Here is a 19,588-nt window from a genome sequence, read left to right as displayed (position 1 = left end):
ACTCCACCCCAAAACTGCTAGAACTCATACAGGAATTCAGAAAAGTGGCAGGATATAAAATCAATGCACAGAAATCAGTGGCATTCCTATACACCAAAAACAAGACAGAAGAAAGAGAAATTAAGGAGTTGATCCCATTTACAATTGCACCCAAAGCCATAAGATACCTAGGAATAAATCTAACCAAAGAGACAAAGGATCTGTACTCAGAAAACTATAAAATACTCATGAAAGAAATTGAGGAAGACACAAAGAAATGGAAAAACGTTCCATGCTCATGGATTGGAAGAACAAATATTGTGAAGATGTCAATGCTACCTAGAGCAATCTACACATTCAATGCAACCCCCATCAAAATACCATCCACTTTTTTCAAAGAAATGGAACAAATAATCCTAAAATTTGTATGGAACCAGAAAAGATCGTGAATAGCCAGAGGCATGTTGAAAAAGAAAAGCAAAGCTGGTGGCATCACAATTCCGGACTTCAAGCTCTATTACAAAGCTGTCATCATCAAGACAGTGTGGTACTGGCACAAAAACAGACACATAGATCAATGGAACAGAATAGAGAGCCCAGAAATGGACCCTCAACTCTATGGTCAACTAATCCTCGACAAAGCAGGAAAGAATGTCCAATGGAACAAAGACAGTCTCTTCAACAAATGGTGTTGGGAAAATTGGATAGCCACATGCAGAAGAATGAAACTGGACCATCGCCTTACACCACACACAAAAATAGACTCCAAATGGTTGAAAGACCTCAATGTGAGACAGGAGTCCATCCAAATCCTAAAGGAGAACACAGGCAGCAACCTCTTTGACCTCAGCCGCAGCAACTTCTTCCTAGAAACATCGCCCAAAGCAAGGGAAGCAAGGGCAAAAATGAACTATTGGGACTTCATCAAGATAAAAAGCTTTTGCAAAGCAAAGGAAACAGTCAACAAATCCAAAAGACAACCGACAGAATGGGAGAAGATATTTGCAAATGACATATCAGATAAAGGGCTAGTATCCAAAATCTATAAAGAACTCATCAAACTCAACACCCAAAGAACAAAGAATCCAATCAAGAAATGGGCAGAAGACATGAACAAACATTTTTCCAAAGAGACATCCAAATGGCCAACAGACACATGAAAAAGTGCTCAATATCGCTCGGCATCAGGGAAATCCAAATCAAAACCTCAATGAGATACCACCTCACACCAGTCAGAATGGCTAAAATTAACAAGTCAGGAAACGACAGATGTTGGCAGGGATGCGGAGAAAGGGGAACCCTCCTACACTGTTGGTGGGAATGCAAGCTGGTGCAGCCACTCTGGAAAACAGTATGGAGGTTCCTCAAAAAGTTGAAAATAGAGCTACCCTATGATCCAGCAATTGCACTACTGGGTATTTACCCCAAAGATACAAAAGTAGGGATCTGAAAGGGTACGTGCACCCCGATGTTTATAGCAGCAATGTCCACAATAACCAAACTGTGGAAAGAGCCAAGATGTCCATCGACAGATGAATGGATAAAGAAGAAGTGGTATATATACACAATGGAATATTATGCAGCCATCCAAGGGAATGAGATCTTGCCATTTGCAATGACGTGGATGGAACTGGAGGGTATTATGTTGAGCGAAATAAGTCAAAAAGAGAAAGACATGTATCATATTACCTCACTGACATGAGGAATTCTTAATCGCAGGAAACAAACAGGGTTGCTGGAGTGGGGGGTGGGGTGGGAGGGATGGGGTGACTGGGTGATAGACACTGGGGAGGGTATGTGCTCTGGTAAGCGCTGTGAATTGTGCAAGAATGTTGAATCTCAGATCTGTACCTCTGAAATAAATAATGCAATATATGTTAAGAAAAAAAAAGAAGAAGAAGAAGAAGAAGGTAGCAGGAGGGGAAGAATGAAGCAGGGGAAATCGGAGGGGTAGACGAACCATGAGAGATGATGGACTCTGAAAAACAAACTGAGGGTTCTGTGGGGGAGGGGGGTGGGAGGATGGGTTGGCCTGGTGGTGGGTATTGAGGAGGGCACGTTCTGCATGGAGCACTGGTTGTTATGCATAAACAATGAATCATGGAACACTACATCTAAAACTAATGATGTAATGTATGGGGATTAACATAAGAATAAAAAAAAAAGGGTGTGATAGATTGGTTCATAAATTAAAGATAGATGAAGGTTTCCTTTTTGCTCATCAGCCTATTTCTCTTCACAAGCAAATTTTGATTGCTAAAGATGAAAGTGGAAAGTGTTTCTTATGTATGCATAATATGTAGAAAACAGAATTCAATTTTCAGAATGGACTTTGTCTTCCCAAGGACCAGAGGATAGGCTATGAGTGAATTGCTTCAAAAAGACACACACTTACCACTAGAATATTGTTGATTGTCTAATAGACAAGAAATCGTTAAATTAATAAACAAAAAAGTAAGCTTGCCACAGCAGTGGAAAAATTCAGATGTGCTAAGAAGCTCCCAGTGAGGAGAATCATCTGAGTATATTCTTGAACACAAATACAACTCAACTTTTTAATATTCTTGTTATTTAACCAATTGGAGTAAAAGTGGGTATATAACAAAGCCTTGGCAACGTGTTTCCTCCCGATAATTGCATTTCTTTGTAAATTTCTGACCTTAAAACTAACTGGCATTGAAAGCCCCTGTTTTCATAATTCTCAAGGTCAAATGTCTGATATGCTACTACAGAAGGGTACTGCAAATAAGAGAGACCATTTCTTATGGAATTGATCTGCCAACTCAATAAAATAATCATTTTAATCAGTTTTTCCCACTAACTAGCAAAACCATATTTTAGTATGATAAATTCTTATGTCTTACATAGGAAATAAGATACCAATGCATTTACCTATATCATGTTCAACCAGGGAATTTAATTTCATTAGTGTCTTGCATATACTAAAATAATATTTCTATCTAGACACATTCAGGACCTCAGGGGGAGGTGTCATGGTGTGTTTTTGTTTTTGTTTTTCCATGAAACATCCCAAAATTACCACAAACAGTGGAATGCCCACTGAAGGAAAAATAGACTGTAGAGCACAGCCAAAACAAACGAATGAGAAGGACAGACTGAAGAAGTGCTAATTCCATACTATGGACAAAAATAAGTAAAAAAAAAAAAAAAAAAAAAACTGGGAGTATTGCTCAAAGCTTTCTTTTCTACTTGGTAGGATTTCACTGTAAAGCACATGTCTTAGTTGGATTATTTGCTTCTATTTGTGAAAATATTTCTGTGTGTGTATAATCTTTTGCCCATCTCTTTCGTCAGGAACCATTAAATTCTGTGCCTAGAGAGATGCTGTAAATCAGCTACTATAAAATTAGGATATGCTAGAAACTCATAATTGATTGTATAAAATTCTTTTACAAGACCAGACAATGATTCTACATTTTATGTTATATTAAAAACTGAGAAAACGTCATTTGTGAAATGTAATAAGGCAGAACATTATTACATTCATATTGAAAGTCTGACTAATCTGAATCGATTAAAGGTGCCTTGTGGAATATCTTGTATTAGTTGACTAATTCTTGTCCTCATTATTAATATTCTGAGGCAACTGTAATACCTACAAGTAAATATCTATTCAAAATAATTTCATAAACATTTAATCATCATAGACACAATACTGTTTGCTGTGTTAATGGAGATTAAATAGCATAAATTTACTTTTATCTCCCTTTAAAAAAAAACAAGTTTTGAAAAGCAGATTAGTGAATGGCTGTCACCCTTGATAAAGCTGTTTCACATCTTTGGAGAGCTTAAACATGATACAGTGAAGTGTGTTCACTGTCCCTTGTGAGCATTAAGTGGTTTGTAAGATAAAAGAGAGAAACCAGAAGTGAGAAGGTTTCTATTACAAGCCTAGTCATATCATATAAAGGGATGGCATGGATTAAATCCCTACGGCCACGCTTCCCCCTTCCCCGCCATCCACCAGAACTTCAACTGTCCTCTATGACATACAACTGAGCAGGAGACATAGAATCACATTTTTCACAGGGATTTGAAATGTCTTTGTGGTCATGGTCTGGCAGTAATAGAAACCATATGCTGGGTCAGGAGGAAAGCTATCTTGAAACAGAAGAACCCATCTCTTGGCCTAATGACCTTGGGAAAGGTTAGTCATTTCAATGCATTTTTCCTTGAAGCAATGTAAGAGTTGTTTGGGCTACTTTTCCCTCTCTGTGACTCTAAGTTGTGAGGGGTTTAACCACATATTATCCATTAAGAGGATAATTTTGGTGATAAGCAAATGGTTAATGTCAGTAGCAATAAAATTCTCTTCCAGAGCACCTGTTAGGTGATTTGTTGTAGATTGATTTGCATTTCCCTTTGTGATTTTAAACTTCTTTGGTTTCCTAATACTTTAAAACACAAGTCTGATGGAATGAGAGAGCGTGAAAAAATTTGATTTAAGCTGAGTACTTTGTAGACATTTGAAAACCAGCTTTGTCTTAAGTTACATGCCTTTGGAACGCCAGCATGTAAGGCAAAGAAGCAACATGATCTTTGTAATGGCTGTTGGCCCCTCTCCAGTTGACACACACACGTAAGTTATATGGATTGGGTCACTTGAGGTTTCCCATTTCCCATAAAATAATGTTTATCATGGCCTAATGGGGCTCAGAATTGGTCCCTAAGTAATTTTTGCTGTAGGGTCTTGTAGTGATCTGTGAGTGTGTCCCCAAATTTGACAGTGACTTAGAGACATTAGCCATTTAAAATGCTGCTGGTGGAAGGGAAAAATGAAGGTGGGGGGGAAATCGGATGGGGAGACGAACCATGAGAGACTATGGACTCTGAGAAACAAACTGAGGGTTCTAGAGGGGAAGGGGGTGGAGGGGATGGGTTAGCCTGGTGATAGGTATTAAAGAGTGCATGTTCTACATGGAGCACTGGGTGTTATACACAAACAATGAATCATGGAACACTGCATCAAAAACTAATGATGTAATGTATGGTGATTAATATAACATAATAAAATAAAAAAAAAACATATCCAAATGAAAAAAAATGTAAAAAAATATAATAAAATGCTGCTGGTGGACAGTCATCAGATGGCCAGTATTTTGATGTAACCCACATTTAAAGGAAGGAAACTGTATGTATGTATGTATGTATGTATGTATGTATGTATGTATGTATTGGTATTAAGAAAGAGAATTTTTCTTCCACTGCTGAATTTTGATTATAAATGTAAGCAGGTGTTTTCTAAAATTTAAATAAGGGTTTATCAGAAATTCTCAATATCCTTCTGATGGATCTCCAAACTATTACTCATCCTTTGCTCTCTGTTTTCTCAGATTGAAGAGGATAGTGAAAGTGGTGAAAATGTTTCTTCCCTACACCTTTCTTCTTGGGGATATCTGTTGCTCATGCCTCTACCTGCTTCTATAGAGCTCATGATTTGAGATAAATGGGATATAAAATGTCTCCTAATTTTTCCATTTCAAACTAGCTTCCTGAAGTGGTAAAATGATCAAATCTTAACCTTACCCCTGCTGTTTTTTGGGCGGGTTTCCTCTGTGTGTACTTGTTCATTTGTGTCTAAGGGACTGGGGAGGACTGTAATCAGTTCTCTTATCAGCCAGGACTACATACATTAAAACTAAAAGAGAGAAAGGAAGATTGAGTTAAACCAGCCCTAAAAATATTGATGTTCCATCACTAGAAAGGTTGACAGGTTCTTTCAAAGAAAGGTCATTTTGGAAGCTTAGGAAACCTTTTTCACTTAACTGTATTTTTTGCTCTTATCTGAAAGCTCATCACAGGTTCTCCTATAATATTTTATCATGATTCTGATAGGTTTCAGAATGAAGAATGGAAATGTCTTAAAGAATTCAGGGTGCTCATGCAATGACACTGCACTTTGAAATAAGCCAAAGTGATTTGTCTTCATCAGATGTTCCATAATGATGTTTCACTTCCTTTACTGCATGAAATAAAATCTTGTGATATTATTTCAAAACATCCATTTGTAAGTTTTAGGACAAAACCATGAATGACATTAAATGTTTTCAAATGTACTTAACAAATATTATTTTAATGTTGTTTGTTCCACTGATGATTTTCTAAATATTTTCCTTTAACCAATATTACAGTTATTTCCATTGAAATTTCTGTACATTGAAACAATTGTGAAAATAGAGAATTTGATTATAGTTAAATTGCTAATGTTCTATAGGATAACTTTATCATTCAGATAAAATAATGAAGAAGAGAAATTAAATAGGCATTCCTTTGAGACTTCCTCTGACAATCAAATCAGAGGTTTAGATTGAGAAATTCCCTTATTAATGTAGATTGAATGAGTGAACTAATTCCTTTGTAATTTGTTTTAGTAGGAACTTTCCACTGATGTAAGGGGGCAAAGGGAATCCCACTATCTTCACTGTCATGAAAAAAGACAAAAAAAAATAATGAGTTTTTGAAGTCTTTCTCCAAGCTTTCAACACCTTAGCTTAAAGTATTAGAGACCACCTGAGATTTACCTTTCCAGTAGATATCTTCAGGAAAAAAAAAAAAAGAGAGAGAGAGAGAGAAGGAAAGCAAGAGGGAAAGCCTGCCATTACCACATATAATATATTTGAGTGACACTACAATGCAGCTTTCTTAGGTGATCAGATAGAAGTGTCTTGATGTTCAATTGAATTTCAGCTTTAACATCCTTCATCAAGGCAGTTACTACATTACAATGTTATAAATGAAAGTTAAAAATGACATAATTATAAGTAAACTTGAGTTTGTCTTATTACCTGCCATTTGTAACATAGTAAAGCACCATAAAAGAAATTACATATTCTAGGTGATAAAGAAATATTCCATACTCTTGTCATTACTTACACCAAGGTTGGTTTTAAGACTTTTCCTTTGGGTGGAGTTTTATAGAATAGAGACCATGTCTCTTTTTCCCCCTAGACACTAGGACTTTGTATTGACTTTTTTTTTTTTTTAAGTACCTTTCATATAATCTCCCCAGAGCAGTAATCACTAGCTCTAGGTATTTCACTGAAACACTCACATTTAGAGGTATTTTCTCAAAATTGAGACCTGTGTTTATTAAAAAAAAGAAAAAGAAAAAAATTATAATGGTGTTCTTCGCTGCTCTGTTTATAATACACGTAGGAAAGTAAAAATGTATACTGTTATTCTTTGTAATACTTTATTACTAAGGCAGATATAATAACTTTCAAGAGGGCGCTGATAGATTTCGAGTCAGAGCAGATATTTGTGGGCAATTAAAGTAAGAAATGACACCCTACAATTGTTGAGACATTTTTGAAGTTCTTTGGCTCTCCAAATTGATCTTTTCTATCAACAGAATTATTTCATTTTTGGATTAATGGTTTCACTAAGATACAAGAAAGCATTATCACTTAAAATACCATACATACTATGTTGAAATCTCTTCAGAGAAGCAATGGAGTCCAATATTCAATCAGAACAGAAGATGAAAGGAGATGAACCCCAGGAGTCATCTTTAGGAGGCATGTCTGCAGCCAAACTTGCGCTCCATTCCCTATCTTCACTGGAGTGCCCCTATATGGTTGTTTCCTGTAAAGTTTAACTGTCAGAGAGTATGTTCCCCGCCAGCTAACCCCGCCCCTCCAGCTGTACCGTCAACACCTAAATCCAGGCCTTTATCATTTCATACCATGACTGTCAATGTGGCCTTCTCTCTGGCTTCTGGTCTACAGTCTTAGCTCCCCTTTTACCATCCCTAATTCTGATCCCCTACTTAATTTTCCTAAAACAACCATCTCATTTCATGTTAATAAACTTTTCTTGTTTCTTTATTGCCTACAGAATTTAAAAATCTAAGCTCTTTGCATTATGATTGGGGCCAGGAGATAAAGCAATTATCCAACTTAATGGCCTTTGAAAGAAGTATTAGAATTTCTCTTTAAATTTATTTTTCTCATCCTCCTCAATTTATATGTTTGTGTAGATTTTATAACATATATACTTTACCAACATAGTAGTGTAAGTGTACAGATATAATTGATGGGTATATATATATATATAGAGAGAGAGAGAGAGCATACCCTAATATATGTATGTATATACTTACGCTCAAAATGCATTTTATTAAAAGAATATACACACACACACACACACACATTGTAGATCATTGATGTGACTTCCTTCTTTCCTCTTTCCTTTTCCACTAGGTTGGCAAGGCAGGTAAATTAAATCTGTTCTGTTGGCAGATACAGAACTAACCTAGAGACATTCTCTAAATCTGCTACAGGAGTTTAGATTTGCTTACCATTCTCTTCACACAAAAGCAGTTGGTATATATTGTGGAGTCATTTTTTACTTTTTTGCTTTCTGACTACTCTTGTACTCTTGGACATATTTCAAAGGTATTACCAACCCATTTCTTATATTTGGCCTGGAGTGGCTCTTATTTGCTTATTCTTGTTAACTCCTTTACTGTTTTACTGTGTTCTTTATGCACGTTCTTGTCTGGACATGTTCTCTTTCATTCTGTCATTGTCTCCCTTGCAGTCTTAACCTATAACACTATGTTGAGATTCTTTCAGCCTGTAGGTAGTTTTCAAAACTCAGGCACTCCATGATCATCTGGTGCTATTGGCTACTGCTATGGCCACCATGGCCACCATCACCAAGTTGTCCTGCCCCCATCCATTCACTTTACCTCTCTTATACTTCCTCCATCATAGAGATCTCAGTACTAACTCTCAGACTTCCCTGGATTTCTATTTCATGGTTCATTTACGTTGCTTATGAGTTGTTCTTGCATTAGGAGCTAAAAATGGTGTTCTTGCTGTGGTCTGAGGCTAAAATGCTTCCCCAGTCACAATCTACCTGTTGAAATCCTATATCCGTCTTTACATATCTAGCTCACATAACGGTGATGATCATCAAACAGCTTCTATTAATCATCCTCACAAAAAGTAACCTCTTTCTTTCTAATCAGATGCCCAGTGGCATTTATTTTGTGGCATACTTGTTATAGCCTTATAATATCCTGACTTTATGGTTATTTTTGTTTTCAAAGAATATATTTTTATAATATCTAATCTGCTAGTTTGTAAGTTCTTTGAGGCAGGTTCTATGTCATGTTCTTCTTTTATATTCCTGATTGCCTAGTTATAATGATATTAATATATGAGAGGCACAATTGTATTTCTAGAGGGGATTACACAACTGAAGGAAATCTTTCACAATGATGTATTCTTCTCATGGAATTTTTTAACCTAACACTGCTGAGAATTCCTCAGTCAGCAAAGAGATAGTAGTGCATCATTCTGACACTCCTTTGAGGCACATGTTTATTCAGTGCCCACCCTCTTACAAGACGATATTTAATAAAGAAAGAAAATATGTAGCTTGATTATATGCTTAGCCAAGAAATTTCTTTTGCAGTTCTAAGGAAAAATCTCCAGCAAACCCAATTACTCTCCCAGCAATGCACTTCAAAGGAGGGAAGAATGCATTTCTTGTACAGAATTTCTGGATATGTTTGATCATTAGTCAGGGCAAGTAGTTTGACTTGAGGCTATTTACTCAGCAGGAATAAAAAGTATAGCATTGCTTCAACCAAGAGGAGTGTCCCATACCTTCCCCAAGCAGAATTTAATTTGATCTGTCAGAGAAGTTATAGAGGTTTGCTATAGAAATGAGTCACAATCAGTAAGATCTGTTTGACTTTGGCTATTAAAGAGGCTCCTTCCCTCCAAATGGCCTTTTTTTCAGGAATAATTATAATGGAGACACTTGGCACCAAGTAACTGACCAAGAACCTGAGAATTTCACAGCAGTGGTTATCACTGGAATAATTTTTGTTTTTCTCAGTCTAAACCTTGCTCTCATACTTGGAGCATGAAAGCCTTTTTTTTTTTTTTTTTTAAATTCATGTAAGCATTCTTTGGCCAATATTTATTTCATCTGGGAAGTGCCACAGCATATTTTTTTAAAGATTTATTTATTTATTTATTTATTTATTGGGGGGGTGGAGCTGAGGGGGGGCAGAGGGAGAAGGAGAGTCTTAAGCAGACTTCTTGCTGAGTGCAGAGCCAGCCAGGCTCTATCTCACAACCCTGAGATCAGGACCTGAGCCTAAACCCAGAGTTGGCCACTTAACCGAATGTGCTGCCCAGGAGCCCCTGAGAATATTTTTGATGTAGTCAAAATATAACATAATGTCATTAGACTTCTACTTACAAATATATGAATATTTTGTAGAGAAAATCAATGAAAGGAATAAAAGGCCTTAAAAATGTAAACATTTAAAAAATACATATTTTATTATATGAGGTAGAATTTACACTTTCTTGAAAAAAATTACACATTATTTGTCAACATGTGATTTTTCAGCACTTAAATTTTTAATTAAATTTAATTTCAGTTATAAGATGTTTGTTACTATTTGGCAAATCCTTCAACTAAAATAACTAATAATAATAATTAGAGTTTTCCATGTTTGAATTTCCTATCTCAATTTTCAGGAAAATAATGCTTTAAAATTTATAGAAAATAAACTGGTTTATAACCACAGATGCTTCAGGTAATATCTATTTGTAATTTTTCAACATGAACATCGCCGAGAGAAATAATTATTTTTTTAATCTTTAGACAAAGGAAGAAAACCCAAAGCACCAGTTCTTTTCATTGTTATTGGTTAATTTTAAAAAAAAGAGTAAAACTACTTCTGTAACACTAATTTTAAAAAGTTAATTCCCATGTTCTAATGGGAGTGTAATGAGTTTTTCTCAAAGTGAACTCTAATGAGTTTATAAACGTGCTGCCATATTTATGGTAGAGTCTATGCAAATTTGACTGATGTTTATTTATGCATGCATTCCACTTGGGAATATATTTAGGACCATAAGCTTGCTGGAGAATTTGTTATAGGAAAGAAAACTTATGAAGAAGACTTCTTATCCCAGGAGTGGAATTAAAGTAAAATTAACAAGGAATTGAAGTTATCTTTGATCATGATTTTTTATTCCATTTTTATTCACTTTGAGGAAGTGTTGCCTTTTCTTTCTTTCTTTTTTTTTTTTTTTGATGTTCAGCAGAGCAGTACAATGCAATACACAGAAACATAATGTTGAATTTTCATAATAATGCTTGTGATGCAAATGAGGAACACTTCAAAAAGCAGGTTGATTAGCATTTCTTGGTAAGATGACAGTCCCCTCTTTTTTAAAATTTTTGTTCATTAGTTTTATCGGTAGATTACATATCCAGATTTCAAATTTGAAGTGCATAGTTTTTGCTTATAATTATAATGTGAATTTAAATAGTTTTAGATTGTGCATTTAAAACAATTCTTCTGTCACTAAATTACATTCTGAATTAATGAGCTGTTTGCCACCTCTGAGCCCTTTGCTTTGAAATTCAGTCCAGTTTAAAGTGAACTCCAACCATTTCAGGCCAGCAGCTCACAGAAGGTTGTAGGATTAATGAGCTCCAGGGTGTCCATGGCTCTCTTAGAAGCATATATCACTAAATTCTATTCTCAGGGAACATTATTCTTATGTAAGAAGAAGATGGGGAGCTGAATGCAGAGAAATGGTATTTAAACAAATGATTTGATAATTACTAATGAGGGGTATACTTTCATCCCACTAGGCACACAGGAGACCAGAGCTTTTGCCTTCTCTAACTGCAGTGAAATTAAAATTGATGGATATTTTAATAAGGCTACTAAGGTTGTTAAAACAATGCTCCTTTATGGTTTATTATTCAACTCGTAGTTTTTATTCCACTTAATGGACTTTCTAGGGCTTGAATGAAGAATTTACACACATACACTCTTAAGTACCTTACATATAATCTTGGATAAGGTAACCTATTCGTAAAGCTTTATCTTTCTCCCTAGTTACCCTACGGCAGTTACTAGCATTTTCCTCCTCTTAGATCTCCTTGAGGCATCTTCTGAATTCATACAATGGAGGTAGTATAGCGGGAGAAAAAGTTGTTCCTTTATCTTTAGAGTAGCATTTCTTGGTAGATTGAAAATCCCCTTTTTAAAATAATGTTTTTTTGTTTTTGTTTTTTTTAGTTCTATGAGTAGATTATATAGCCAGAGTTTCAGACTGAAGGCAAATCAAACTCTACTCTGGGGAGAATTATCCAGCTGAAGTTGAACCATTTAATTATGACAGCCAGAGCTAAGGATGGCAAATTCATGGTAATCCTATAGATAACCCTCATTCTCAGGTAGACATCATCAGTTTCATCAGTTACAATCTTTTTCTTCACAGAACCAGCATTCTATATACTAAGACACAGCCTCATAATTCTCGACTGTGATCCAGGCAGCCCCTACCTGTTGACCAGGGTTAGCAAGTGAAATAAACACACCTGTCAACTTTGGCCTGGTCAACCCTCTGCTCCAAAGTTAGGTGATCTGTCTGACCACTTGGCAGATCTGCGAGATCCCAACCAATCTTTAGCCTCTGATTACAGAGATGTGAAGATGTGATGATATTGGCATTTTTGAGTTGATAAACTACAATATTCTCTTTACTTTTCCTAATGCCCTTTTTACCTGGATTCAGCCTCTTCCTGACTATTCCTTACCAGCTAATCATTCTTGTCATCTACATTTCATTCCTCCAACTGTATTCAGGTATTTCTCCTGAACTCACCATTGTTTTGCCACATGAGTATGAGAATATTTTCTAATGAATAAATTGGCATCCTCAAATTGAAGATGTGTTGATGTTGCAACTCTAACTTTGGCATGCTGGGGCTGTACCGCAGCAGTGGGGAGCAAAGTGTAGGCCCACCAGGCATTATTTGATGTCCTTGCTCAAGCTCTCTCTTGACAGATAGTAACTCTCATCTGAAAGCAAGAGGAGATGGCAGCAGCTAGACGTCCCAGTGCCAATAAAAATAGGCTACTGGCCCCCATTCTGGCATTTGTGTTTCATCATAGCGTATCTGATGCAAGAAAATCAAAGGACCTACTTTTCTTACTCCTGAAGTGTTCAATCACCTGAAGTGAAGTGACCTATCACTTCAAAACCCTAACCCCAAATCTACCAATAATTAGGTGTGCTTCTATGTTGTATTCTCAAAATTTAGATTTCTTACAGATCACAATCACTGAATGAAATATCACTAACATATGGTCAAAAAGATATAAAGGGAGAGCCATAGTTTAAAAGTGCAGAGTATTTGTAGTCATGTAGGACATTGCAATTCTATCTGCAGTTTGTTATGTGAGAAAACAAAGGAGCCCAAAGATGGGAAGATGGACATCTCATGCCTCTTTTATGTAGATGACTTAAAGCTCAATGACAATTCTAAACCCCAGCCTAATAAAGTATGAAACATCCTAAGGAATGTTCCTGAAGATATGCAAATGGAGTTTGGAATAGTAATATGCAAATCAGTTGGGCTGGCACAGGGCCAATTTACCCATTCACTCTCAGAAAATTTTAGAACTTCATGAGTTTCACTCAAGGGGAAGAGTATACAAATAGACTTCTTCTAGATGAAAAAGATTCAGCATGCAGCCAACATTAAATATTTGAGTTTTGTTTGCCACTGTTGTATCAGCAATGTAACTAGAGAATCTAATCTGCACCCTAATGCCATTTTAGGAGCTAATTAGTCCCCTTCCTGATGAAGGAGAGATGAGTTAATCCAGGACCCCTCAAGCTGATGGGTGGGCTTTAGAAAAGTTTGGTCTTATATGTAGCTAGAATCTCTAAGTAATTTAAAATACTGAAGAGATTAGTACATACAGCACAGTGTGTCTTAGAATTAGGTCTATATACACATAGAGGTATCTTAGAATGGAAGACATTGGACTAGTAGGTATTAAAATGTGAAGATGTTACTATGTAAGGGACCGCAACATAGGAAGAGAGATGATAAAGCAAAGATGATTCATAGAAAGATAATAATGTTTTAGAAAGGGAGGAATAGTAGGGGAGAGGAAAAGAGTTTAGCCCAAATTTTGCAATTTCTAACATTTTTCACAATAGCAATGATATTTGAGCCTTGAGTGAAGGACTGTGTTATGACATGCAGTGCCTTATGCTATTGGAAAATGGAAAATCACATTAATTGAAAAAAAAAAAAGCCTTCTGCTAGGAAAAGGAGTAAAGTGACTGTATCTATGAGAGCAACAGAAATACATGAAGAATTAAGTTGTCATTCAGAGAAAGAGTTCAAAAGAATGGCTTTTTGTTTTTTTAATGAAATTTAAGACTATTCAGGTAACTTTTTTAGTTTTGGAACTTCTTGGACATTTTGATTTCATTCTCCCTGGAGAGCCACCTAAACTGGAGGTTGGACACCAAATAAGGGTTTTACCTTTCTCTTGAGTTTTTAGCCCCTGGAGAGATGTGATTACTTGAGTTGCTAATGAACTTAGGTCCCCAGGATAGAATAATTACCGTGGAATATAAGGATAGTTTCAAGAATGTAAGGACATTTTACCAAATTCTGTTTAATCTCCCCTCGTCCCATTTACAGATCCCATTTACAGATTAAAGTTGAGAGTGCTGGGAGATTGTTTCCAGGGAGGGACAAAATTATATCTTTGGATAAATTGTTCTAGGGTTAATTTGAGTCAAAAGACATTTGTTCATGGTTCACATGTGAAAAATAAGGTTGTGCTAGGAGTTATAGGGTACTAAGATGAATGTTAAAAAAATAATTGTCCTTAATTAAGGTGGCTTGAGGGTCACAGGTACAAAGATGACAAAGTTAAAAGGTAAACTGTGGTAAATGTTATCAGGTAAGCATAAATAAAGTATGTAGTCAGCTTCAGAGAGAAACAGATATGTGGGAACTAAAAAGACCCCAGTAGCCACTTTGATTCTGGGCTCAGTGGTAACTGTAGAAAGAACAACTGAGTAGGGCTGAGGCATAGAGTTGGGGACAAAAAAATCACATTGTGTACAGGAGGGAGTAAAAGTTGGGAGCAGAGACATGAAAGTAGATGCTCTTCCAAGAAATTTGATAAGGGATGGAAGGAGACCATGTGGCTTTGTCAACTTTGTACATTTGTATGCCCAGGTAGCATCCTCATCTTGGAGAACCTATGGTCACATTTGATATGGGAGTGTGCCCTGACATGGCTCTGTGGCAGGCCTCACATTCTGTGGATGCCAGCTTGAGGTCACATCGCAGTACCATGTCACAGAACCCCTGAACCGCCATGTGTCAGCCTGATTGGGGCATAAGACTAGGGAACTGATGAGAAATCACATGTCCACCTGGAGACAAATTTTTTGCAGAAATTTTATTTCATTGCTTAGCATTTATAATGCCCTAGGTTAGGAAGCCACCATGTCCTTACATGGGCTAAGTTTAATTCTTTTTTTTTTTTTTAAGATTTTATTTATTTGACAGAGAGAGACCGCAAGAGCAGGAACACAAGCAGGGGGAGTGGGAGAGGGAGAAGCAGGCTTCTTGGGGAGCAGGGAGCCCAATGTAGGGCTCGATCCCAGGACCCTGGGATCACGACCTGAACCAAAGGCAGACACTTAACTACTGAGCCACCCAGGTGTCTCAGGCCAAGTTTAATTCTATTCTGTTCAATTCAACAAACTTACCCCTAAGTATTCTGGGCGAGGCCTTGCTTTGGCTCAAGGTCTACAACATAGTTAAAAAAGGTCCCAGCTTTCAAGAAACACAGTCTCTTTGGGGAAGCAAGAAACTTAAATAGCATTTCATTATAATCTGATGAATGTTGGTACAGCAGAGGAGTGGTTGATGGGTTATGAGAGTACGGATGACAGGCAGCTAATCCAACTTGGGGCATCTCAGAGGCTTCTGGAGAAGGTGACAGTTGGATTAAGTCTTGGAAGATGGGTATGAATTATCTAGGCAGCTGTGAAAAAACTTAAAGACTTCCAAGTATGAACCAGCAAGTGTGATTTTAACCATATGAGGATAAGACTAATGTGAGAGTACTGTGGATGGTGAAATGTGGCTGGAAAGGGAGCAAGGGCCTAGTCATGGAAGGACATGTCATGTCGGGATTCCTGGGTTTTATTCTATGGATAATGGGGAGTTACCATAGTGTTTTAAGAAGGAAGGACCTGACTTTTTAGTCTTTTACAGAGATTATTCTGACTAAGGGTTTTATGTGTGTATGTGTGTGTATGTGTGTGTGTAGGTTGGGCAGAGAGACCAGTTTGGGATATAAAGCAACAGTTCTGGGTAAGAAATTATGGCCTGAATTTGGCCAGAGGAAATGGGGTTGGAGAGGGGGGGTAAAACTGGCTTTTGTTAGTGAACAAATTCTGGGGTGGAGAAGAACTGGGTGCTTAGGTGCCTTTCACGTTCTGGCCTAGTTGAATGGAAGTGCTTTTCTGGCTCAGTGAGAACCATCTGCCTGTCTAAATTGTGATTTTTCATAGACATTTTAAAAATAGGGTGGAGTTTGGAGACCAAAGACAGAGCTGTATAGAGAGTCAGAGCAAGGAGGTGGGGGACCATGAAGGAAAGCAATAAAGAGAAATGGAGAGGCAAGTAATTATATGCTGTTGTGACCCGTGTCTTAGGTCATTTTTTGGTTTCAGTTTTCCAGCAGTACTTCTTTCCTTTTCTTTTTTTTTTTCTTTTCTTTTCTTCTCTTTTTTCTTCTCTTTTCTTCTCTTTCCTTTCCTTTTCCTTTTCCTTCCCTTTCCCTCTTCCTTCCTTCCTCTCCTTCTTCTCCTTCTAATCACTAAATGCCTTCAGAAATGAGCATGGTCTATTCATGGAATTTCCGTGACTTGCATGAGGAGAGCATCTGAGAAGTGGGTTTTTGGAAGCACTATGGTGATGGCCAAGTATGTGCTTTAACATCTTATTAGACATCTCTAAGGAGCAAGGTAGACAAATGATCGTGTGTGTGTGTGTGTGTGTGGTAGAGGTGTGAGAAATGACAAGGATTTAATAAGTAATGAGAAGAATGTAGAAGGAACCATTAAGCATAACTACAACTTACTTAGCCCTCAGAGTGTATTTCAGTTGTGTTTCTTGTGCCAGGTGAGCAGTTTGTTCATTTGGTTGGAATTCTGTAGTAAATGAGGTCAGAATTAGGGGCTTAATACTTCTTCAGGGCATTTGGTTTTAATCTACTCCATGACCCCAGAAGGACATTTTAACCCTCATCATCACCCTGACTTTTGTCTTTGAGTGCAGAGAGGCACCAATGAGAGAATGTAGATGGCTTTTCAGGAAATCTGTCTTCACTAGGAGAAAGCTGTGGTCTGATAAGTAGGATTACCATTTACATAAAAAGAACAGCCTATTCCATAATTAGAAAAATAAGAAATTGCTGTGAGAAAGGCAATAATGGGTTGCTACTGAATACCAATTCTTGAATTTGGTTTATAAAAAAAAAAAATGGGGATCTGGGAGCCTTGTTAATTATATAGCCTGTGATAATAGTTAATATCATTGCATTGTTGCCCTTAATCTATGACTTACTGAATATTGGTAGACCTGGATTTAACAATGGAATGTCTTACTATGTGTGGCTGGATTGACTACCTACGTTTATTTTAAAACATCTTAAGTTTAATTATTAAGCCACAATTTGGGCTGATACTCTCTCTTGATACAATGGAGATGAAATAGATTATATTTTCTACTACAAAGGTTATTTTAAAAACTTAAGTTTGTTACTCAACAGGAAACATCTGTATCTAATGCAGGGATAAATCCAGGATTTGTGGGGACTGAAACTTCCACAACATCAGGGGTAAGGCCTCTTTGAGAGAAAGAAAACTTACAAATATAAAAATCAGTATGAAATTGGTATTTAAATTCATTCTAAGTTGATGGAATTTAAAAAAATATTAATAGTTGAGAAAAGCTCGCCTCCATTTTAACTCTTCACTGATAATATCATGCACATTGTTAGAACTGTGGTCAAACTTGGGAAAACTTCTTCAGGCCTCTTTTATAGATAGCTGCAAGATTTTATGGCATATCTAATTGTCTTGTGCAGGGACTAATCTTAAACACCTTTGAAACTGACTATCCTTATTATCTACCTTCTTACCATTACTGTTTCTCATTTTTGCTAATTAAAAAAAATATATGTATATATATGATCATGTGAAGACATTGCTAAGACCCCATCCAAGGCCTTAATGGGGGCTGTGCAAATGAGGCTCTTGAAGCTTAAGCTCCATTGTTTCATGGTAAATTCATCTTGGATCAAATAACATCATAATTTTCACTGAATCTTTCCAAACAGCATTATATTCAATTGTCCAATGGAACACTATAACCCTTTGTACTTGATACAATGAGTCAGCTGACGAAGAATTCAGATTTTTATTGATCTTAATGAGATTTCTAAGTAAGGTCCTATAACTCTTTCTCTCTTGATTTGAGTGGCATACAGTGGCTTATTGTAAGACTATTATGTTAATATCTTTGTATCTATTACAAGCTTTAATTTATCCTTGTTAGTTTGAAAGGAGACTAAATTCCTATGTAAGAACATGAAAACATTTTTTAAGATGTTATCTTTTATGGTATGTCCTTTCTAGTCGCTGACTAGATTAGCTGTGGTCATCTAAAATATTAAGTAATCTTGACAGAGCCTATATAAATAAAAAATATAGTGTGTCCAAGTAAGAGCCTTGTACAGTGCATCTTTAACATTTTAAAATGTTATTTCTAAGCCTTAAAATGAAATTTGTTATTTAAGAAAGATTTCATAATAGGTATAAAGATCTCATTGTACCTTATATGGTTTTGTGTTAAATTTACCAAGATCCGTTTTATTGCATTAAACATACTTAGTTTCATTAGAGGTGCTTAGGCTTCCCTCTTTCTCAATGCCCCTTACCCGCTCTATATACACAAATCCAGCAACCTAATCAAGTTGCCTTTGATCAAATTTAATTTGGATTTTTCCCTAGTAAGGCTGTCTGGTGGCAGTTAAATAGAATTTAATTAAAATAAATATGCACAAGATTCAACAGAGCTTAATTATCTGATTTGATGTGGTAAGATTTGGCAGAAAGTCTAGACGTTGTAAGATATACCTATACTTGACTTGGATAAAGGTATAGTAAAACAGAGGCCAGCATTCAGAAAAAGAGGGAGGAGGAGGGAAACACAGTTGTAAAAGCTGTCTATACTATTAGGTAGAATTCTCAATAAACAAAACATTTCCTGTTGAATTTGAACCTACAGTAAAAATTGGGTTGTTTTATATCTTTCTATTTTATTAAAATCATAAAATGAAAGTGCGAAAAACTAGGCACTCCACTTGTTAAATAGCAATTTAGATTGACAAGCTATTTTCCCAAATTTGATTTCTGGCTCCATTAAACCAGTGCTTCTCAACCTTTAATGTGGACATGAATAACCCAGTGATTTTGTGAAAATACGGGTTTTGATTCAGTAGGTCTGGGGCAAAGCCTGAGATTCTGCATCTAAAAAGCTTCTAGTGATGTCCAGGCTGTTGTCTGAGGAACTCGCTTGAAGTACAAGGTCCCGACAGTAAAATAAAGACAACTGACTTGGGACAGTTGCCACCACCATCCCCACCATAACTGTACTGATAATGATATGTAAATAACATCATCTCTTAACTGTGGTGTGTTTT

The 19,588-nt window shown here is 36.5% G+C and overlaps 1 protein-coding gene across 3 annotated transcripts in view; it reads left to right on the top strand.

Moving 5' to 3' along the window:
- Window positions 1-19,588, top strand: part of MACROD2 (mono-ADP ribosylhydrolase 2) — a 2,039,999-nt gene that overhangs the window by 871,814 nt on the left and 1,148,597 nt on the right. The gene's annotated exons all lie outside the window — the stretch shown is intronic.

The sequence above is a fragment of the Mirounga angustirostris genome, unplaced genomic scaffold (assembly GCF_029215605.1).
Source record: "Mirounga angustirostris isolate CCGP_5_RB_7025 unplaced genomic scaffold, mMirAng1.0.hap1 SCAF_10, whole genome shotgun sequence".
Classification (NCBI taxonomy): domain Eukaryota; kingdom Metazoa; phylum Chordata; class Mammalia; order Carnivora; family Phocidae; genus Mirounga; species Mirounga angustirostris.
This window is presented reverse-complemented; position numbering and strand designations above follow the sequence as displayed.